The sequence below is a fragment of the Cryptomeria japonica genome, unplaced genomic scaffold (assembly GCF_030272615.1).
Source record: "Cryptomeria japonica unplaced genomic scaffold, Sugi_1.0 HiC_scaffold_195, whole genome shotgun sequence".
NCBI classification, from domain to species: Eukaryota; Viridiplantae; Streptophyta; class Pinopsida; order Cupressales; family Cupressaceae; genus Cryptomeria; species Cryptomeria japonica.
The window spans coordinates 105,795-113,118 of record NW_026729017.1 but is presented as its reverse complement, the minus strand read 5'-3'; the positions used below and the strand labels follow the sequence as shown (position 1 = coordinate 113,118).

The 7,324-nt window shown below is 63.8% G+C and overlaps 2 non-coding genes across 2 annotated transcripts; both read left to right on the top strand.

Annotated features, from left to right (window-relative positions):
* The first annotated feature begins 253 nt into the window (after positions 1 to 253).
* LOC131868090 (5S ribosomal RNA) lies at positions 254 to 372 on the top strand. The gene has a single exon (XR_009366583.1). It is a non-coding gene; the product is annotated as a 5S ribosomal RNA (ribosomal RNA).
* A 5,916-nt stretch (positions 373 to 6,288) lies between these two features.
* Positions 6,289 to 6,407, top strand: LOC131868089 (5S ribosomal RNA). The gene has a single exon (XR_009366582.1). It is a non-coding gene; the product is annotated as a 5S ribosomal RNA (ribosomal RNA).
* Positions 6,408 to 7,324: the final 917 nt, after the last annotated feature.

Sequence of the window (7,324 nt, the reverse complement as noted above, 5' to 3'; positions counted from 1 at the left end):
GGTGGTGTGTGGGCACCGCGTTGCAGACGGGACACTGCACGCACACGACGCCCCGTCCAGGTGCACGCACGTAGGCCGGGCCGGGTGCACACCCGACGCCCTAGCAAGGTGCGCGCACCCGGGCAGGGCTCACACTTGGCGAACGGGGCGCACTTCGCGAGGGAGGGTGTGCACCTCGACGGGGGTGGGTGGCCGGGGTGGATTCGCACGTGGGTCGCGGTTTGCTAAGTACACACTGCGACAAGCTCATAACGGGTGCGATCATACCAGCGTTAGTGCACCGGATCCCATCAGAACTCCGCAGTTAAGCGCGCTTGGGCCGGAGTAGTACTGGGATGGGTGACCTCCCGGGAAGTCCCGGTGTTGCACCCTTTTTTAGTTTTTCGCCGGGCGTCGCAATGCTATTTGAATAAACCTTTTGCCCGTTTGCGTTCTCGTCGGGGCCGGGCCGGGCCGGGGTGCGCTGCCCGCACTACCGCGCGCGCGGGGGGCGACACCGAGCGCGCACCCGAGGCGCCCCGAGCACACAGGCCACGGTGCAACCCGGGCGTTGTGCGCGCACCCCGGTGCGCCCGAGGTGCTGCGCGCGCACCCAGGTGAAATCGGTGTGCACCTCGGCCAGTGCGCGCTCGGTCGAGTCGCGCACGTTGGCCAAGGTGCACGGTGATGTTTCTTACTCTAAGGTTCCGCACCAGACGCCCGGGACAGGTGAGCGAAGTTGGGCGGGGCCGGGTGCGCGGCCGGGGCAGGTGCACGCAGCTGGAGAGAGCTTTGGAGCACACCAGAGGTGCGCACCTTGGAGCACACTTCGGAGCGCACCAATGATGCGCTCCATTCAAAAGTTTCCTGAAAAGGCAAAAAAAGTTGAGATTATAGAATTTCCCACTTGAGAGATTGTAAAAAAAAAAAATTTAAAATGAAGGAAACGCGGGTGCCAAGGTGTGCGCGCCCGGGTGCGCAGCCCAGCCAAGGTGTGCGCACCAAGGCGCCCACCCTGGCGAAGGTGCACGCAAGGTGCGCACCCGAGGCAAACCGGACAATTAACCCAACTTTCGACTTCGCGCGCACCTGCGCACCTTGGAGCGCACTTCGGAGCGCTCCTTGGTGCGCACCAATCTTGGGCACCTCGGAGTGCACCATGGCGCCCACCAAGGTGCGCACCCGGGGCAAACCGAGCTCCGACTTCGTGCGCACCTTGGAGCGCACGAAAGGTGCGCACCATGGCGCCCACCAAGGTGCGCAGCCCAGCCAAGGCGTGCGCATCAAGGTGCGCACCCTGGCGAAGGTGCGCACCCGGGGCAAACCGAGCTCCGACTTCGTGCGCACCTTGGAGCGCACAAAGGGTGCGCAACCCAGCCAAGGTGTGCGCACCCCGGGCAAACCGAGCTCCGAATCGTGCGCACCTTGGAGCACACTTCGGAGCCCTCCTTGGTGCGCACCGATGTTGCGCACCTCGGAGCGCACCCGGGGAAAACAATGCAATTAACCCGACTTTCGACTTCGTGGGCACCTCGGAGCGCTCTCGGGTTCGCACCTCGGAGCACACCGAGGTGCGCACCTTTGATGCGCTGCCTTCACCAATTTCCAGAAAAGGCAAGAAAACATTGAGAAGGTGTGCGCACCGAGGTGCCCACCCTGGCGAAGGTGCACGCGAGGTGCGCACCCGGGGCAAACCGGGCTCCGACTTCGTGCACGCCATGCTGCGCACCTTGGAGGGCCATGGTGCGCACCTTGGAGCACACTTCGGAGCGCTCAATGGTGCCCAACCCAGCCAAGGTGCCCACCGCGGCGAAGGTGCACGCGAGGTGCGCACCCGGGGCAAACCGGGCTCCGACTTCGTGCACGCCGCACCTTGGAGCACACTTCGGAGCGCTCCTTGGTGCGCACCAGGGCGCGCAACCCAGCCGAGGTGCCCACCCCGGCGAAGGTGCACGCGGGGTGCGCACCCGGGGCAAACCGGGCTCCGACTTCGTGCACGCCATGGTGCCCACCGCGGCGAAGGTGCACGCGAGGTGCGCACCCGGGGCAAACCGGGCTCCGACTTCGTGCACGCCGCACCTTGGAGCACACTTCGGAGCGCTCCTTGGTGCGCACCAGGGCGCGCAACCCAGCCGAGGTGCCCACCCCGGCGAAGGTGCACGCGAGGTGCGCACCCGGGGCAAACCGGGCTCCGACTTCGTGCACGCCATGGTGCCCACCGCGGCGAAGGTGCACGCGAGGTGCGCACCCGGGGCAAACCGGGCTCCGACTTCGTGCACGCCGCACCTTGGAGCACACTTCGGAGCGCTCCTTGGTGCGCACCATGGTGCCCACCAGGGCGCGCAACCCCGCCGAAGGTGCACGCGAGGTGCGCACCCGGGGCAAACCGGGCTCCGACTTCGTGCACGCCGCACCTTGGAGCACACTTCGGAGCGCTCCTTGGTGCGCACCAGGGCGCGCAACCCCGCCGAAGGTGCACGCGAGGTGCGCACCCGGGGCAAACCGGGCTCCGACTTCGTGCACGCCATGGTGCGCACCAGGGTGCCCACCGCGGCGAAGGTGCGCACCCGGGGCAAACCGGGCTCCGACTTCGTGCACGCCGCACCTTGGAGCACACTTCGGAGCGCTCCTTGGTGCGCACCAGGGCGCGCAACCCAGCCGAGGTGCCCACCCCGGCGAAGGTGCACGCGAGGTGCGCACCCGGGGCAAACCGGGCTCCGACTTCGTGCACGCCATGGTGCCCACCGCGGCGAAGGTGCGCACCCGGGGCAAACCGGGCTAGGACTTCGTGCACGCCGCACCTTGGAGCACACTTCGGAGCGCTCCTTGGTGCGCACCATGGTGCCCACCAGGCCGCGCAACCCAGCCAAGGTGTGCGCACCAAGGTGCACGCGAGGTGCGCACCCGGGGCAAACCGGGGTCCGGCTTCGTGCACGCCGCACCTTGGAGCACACATCGGGGCGCTCCCGGGTTCGCACCGGCGTTGCGCACCGTGGTGGGCACCTCGGAGCGCACCGTGGTGGGCACCTCGGAGCACACCAAGGTGGGCAGCGAGGTGCGCACCTTTGATGCGATGCCTTCACTAATTTCCATAAAAGGCAAAAAAAAACGAGATTTTAAAATTTCCGTTTTGAAAGATAGTGAGAAAAAGGGAATGCTGGTGCCATCTTGAGCCCGCCCTGGTGCGCAGCCCAGCCAAGGTGTGCGCACCAAGGTGCCCACCCTGGCGAAGGTGCGCGCCCGGGCAATTAACCCAACTTCCAACTTCGCGCGCGCCAGGGTGGGAGCGCACCCAACAACCGGGCCTGGGAAGAGCCAATGCGAGAAACCCCACCAAACGCTCTGACAAAAAAAGAGGGGGCGCTCCAGTAACCCCGCTTCGGAGCGCACCCTGGGCAAACCCAGCCAGGGTGCCCACCCCGGCCAAGGTGCAGGCGAGGTGCGCACCCGGGGCAAACCGGGCTCCGACAACGTGCACGCCGCACCTTGGAGCACACTTCGTAGCGCTCCCGGGTGCGCACCTCAGAGCACACCAAGGTGGGCAGCGAGGTGCGCACCTTTGATGCGCTGCCTTCACTAATTTCCAGAAAAGGCAAAAAAAAGAGGAGATTTTAAAATTTCCGTTTTGAAAGATAGTGAAAAAAACGGAACGCGGGTGCCATCTTGAGCCCGCCCTGGTGCACAGCCCAGGTAAGGTGCCCACCCTGGCAAAGGTGCGCACCCGGGCAATTAACCCTACTTCCGACTTCGTGCGCGCCAGGGTGGCAACCGGGCCTGGGAAGAGCCAATGCGAGAAACCCCACCAAACGCTCCGACAAAAAAAGAGGCGGCGCTCCAATAACCCCGCTTCGGAGCGCAGCCGGGGCAAACCCAGCCAAGGTGCCCACCCCGACGAAGGTGCACGCGAGGTGCGCACCCGGGGCAAACCGGGCTCCGACAACGTGCACGCAGCACCTTGGAGCACACTTCGAAGCACTCCCGGGTGCCCACCGGCGTTGCGCACCGTGGTGGGCAGCGAGGTGCGCACCTTTGATGCGCTGCCTTCACTAATTTCCAGAAAAGGCAAAAAAAAATGAGATTTTAAAATTTCCGTTTTGAAAGATAGTGAAAAAAACGGAACGCGGGTGCCATCTTGAGCCCGCCCTGGTGCGCAGCCCAGGCAAGGCATGCGCACCAAGGTGCCCACCCGCGGTGCACGCCCGGGGCAAACCGGGCTCCGACTTCGTGCAGGCCGCACCTTGGAGCACACTTCGGAGCGCTCCTTGGTGCGCACCATGGTGCCCACCAGGGCGCACCCGGGGCAAACCGGGCTCCGACTTCGTGCACGCCGCACCTTGGAGCACACATCGGAGCGCTCCCAGGTTCGCACCAGCGTTGCGCACCTTTGATGCGCTGCCTTCACTAATTTCCAGAAAAGGCAAAAAAAAACGATATTTTAAAATTTCCGTTCTGAAAGATAGTGAAAAAAACGGAACGCGGGTGCCATCTTGAGCCCTTCCTGGTGCGCAGCCCAGGCAAGTTGTGCGCACCAAGGTGCCCACCCTGGCGGAGGTGCGCGCCCGGGGCAAACCGGGCTCCGACTTCGTGCACTGCATGGTGCCCACCAAGGCGCGCAACCCAGCCAAGGTGCCCACCGCAGCGAAGGTGCACGCGAGGTGCGCACCCGAGGTGCACACCCGGGGCAAACCGAGCTCCGACTTCGTGCACGCCGCACCTTGGAGCACACTTCAGAGCGCTCCTTGGTGCGCACCAGGGCGCGCAACCCAGCCAAGGTGCTCACCCCGGCGAAGGTGCACGCGAGGTGCGCACCCGGGGCAAGCCGGGCTCGGACTTCGTGCACGCCGCACCTTGGAGCACACATCGGAGCGCTCCCGGGTTCGCACCAGCATTGCGCACCTTTGATGCGCTGCCTTCACTAATTTCCAGAAAAGGCAAAAAAAAAAAAAAAACGAGATTTTAAAATTTCCGTTTTGAAAGATAGTGAAAAAAACGGAACGCGGGTGCCATCTTGAGCCCGCCCTGGTGTGCAGCCCAGGCAAGTTGTGCGCACCAAGGCACCCACCCTGGCCAAGGTGGGTCACGGGGTGGGTCCTAGGGTGGGTAACGGGGTGGGTACTAAGGTGCGTGCCAAGGTGGGTCATGGGGTGGGTGCCAAGGTGGGCACCAGGGTGGGTGTGCACCAACCCTAGCCAGGGTAGGTCACGGGGTGGTTGTCGGGGTGGGCGTCAAGGAGCCAAGGTGGGTGGCAAGTAGCCAAGTTGCGTGCCAAGGTGGGTGTCGGGGTGGGTGCCAAGGATCCAAGGTGGGTGCCAAGGAACCAAGGTGGGTGTCTGGGTGGGTGCCGAGGTGGGAGCCAGGGTGGGTCCCAAGGTGAGTGCAAAGGTGGGTGCCAGGGTCAAGGTGAGTGCCAATGTGGGTTCCAAGGTGCCAGGGTCAGGGTGAGTGCCAATGTGGGTTCAAAGGTGCTAAGTTGGGTGCGAGGTTGGGTGCGAGGGTGGGTGGGTGCCAAGGTGTGCTAGGTGGAAGCCCGGGTGGGTCGGCATCCCATGGGTGTCGAGTTGGGTGCCTGATGGGTGCTTCTTGTCAAGTTTTAGTCGTCGGGACTCATTTCGAGCCTTAGAGGTCGTTTCTTGTCCGGTTGCCCTGTCTTCGACCTGGGAACCCAATTTTGGTCCTCGGGTCCCATTTTTTTTTGTCTCGCATCCCACTTTTGGCCTGTGGCCTTTTCGGGGTCGATTCTCGTTTTGGGCATCAGAGCATGTTTCTTCTCCTAAAACCCAATATTTGTTTATTAAGTCTCGGAACACATTTTTGTTCTCGTGGACCCATCATGGGTCTTGGAACGCATTTGTGGTCCTTGGGTCCCATTTTGCATCCCGAAACTTGTGTTTTGGTGCTTGATCCCTATTTTGGGTGCCCACCTTGCACCAAGTGCGCACCCGGGGCAAACCGAGCGCCTTGGTGCACCGGGGCAAGATCGAGCGTGCACCCGAGGCGCCCCGAACATGCACCAAGGTGCACTCGGCCCACATGTGAGCGCAGGTCGTTGCGCCCGAGGTGGTGTGTGGGCACCGCGTTGCAGACGGGACACTGCACGCACACGACGCCCCGTCCAGGTGCACGCACGTAGGCCGGGCCGGGTGCACACCCGACGCCCTAGCAAGGTGCGCGCACCCGGGCAGGGCTCACACTTGGCGAACGGGGCGCACTTCGCGAGGGAGGGTGTGCACCTCGACGGGGGTGGGTGGCCGGGGTGGATTCGCACGTGGGTCGCGGTTTGCTAAGTACACACTGCGACAAGCTCATAACGGGTGCGATCATACCAGCGTTAGTGCACCGGATCCCATCAGAACTCCGCAGTTAAGCGCGCTTGGGCCGGAGTAGTACTGGGATGGGTGACCTCCCGGGAAGTCCCGGTGTTGCACCCTTTCTTAGTTTTTCGCCGGGCGTCGCAATGCTATTTGAATAAACCTTTTGCCCGTTTGCGTTCTCGTCGGGGCCGGGCCGGGCCGGGGTGCGCTGCCCGCACTACCGCGCGCGCGGGGGCGACACCGAGCGCGCACCCGAGGCGCCCCGAGCACACAGGCCACGGTGCAACCCGGGCGTTGTGCGCGCACCCCGGTGCGCCCGAGGTGCTGCGCGCGCACCCAGGTGAAATCGGTGTGCACCTCGGCCAGTGCGCGCTCGGTCGAGTCGCGCACGTTGGCCAAGGTGCACGGTGATGTTTCTTACTCTAAGGTTCCGCACCAGACGCCCGGGACAGGTGAGCGAAGCTGGGCGGGGCCGGGTGCGCGGCCGGGGCAGGTGCACGCAGCTGGAGAGAGCTTTGGAGCACACCAGAGGTGCGCACCTTGGAGCACACTTCGGAGCGCACCAATGATGCGCTCCATTCAAAAGTTTCCTGAAAAGGCAAAAAAAGTTGAGATTATAGAATTTCCCACTTGAGAGATTGTAAAAAAAAAAAATTTAAAATGAAGGAAACGCGGGTGCCAAGGTGTGCGCGCCCGGGTGCGCAGCCCAGCCAAGGTGTGCGCACCAAGGCGCCCACCCTGGCGAAGGTGCACGCAAGGTGCGCACCCGAGGCAAACCGGACAATTAACCCAACTTTCGACTTCGCGCGCACCTGCGCACCTTGGAGCGCACTTCGGAGCGCTCCTTGGTGCGCACCAATCTTGGGCACCTCGGAGTGCACCATGGCGCCCACCAAGGTGCGCACCCGGGGCAAACCGAGCTCCGACTTCGTGCGCACCTTGGAGCGCACGAAAGGTGCGCACCATGGCGCCCACCAAGGTGCGCAGCCCAGCCAAGGCGTGCGCATCAAGGTGCGCACCCTGGCGAAGGTGCG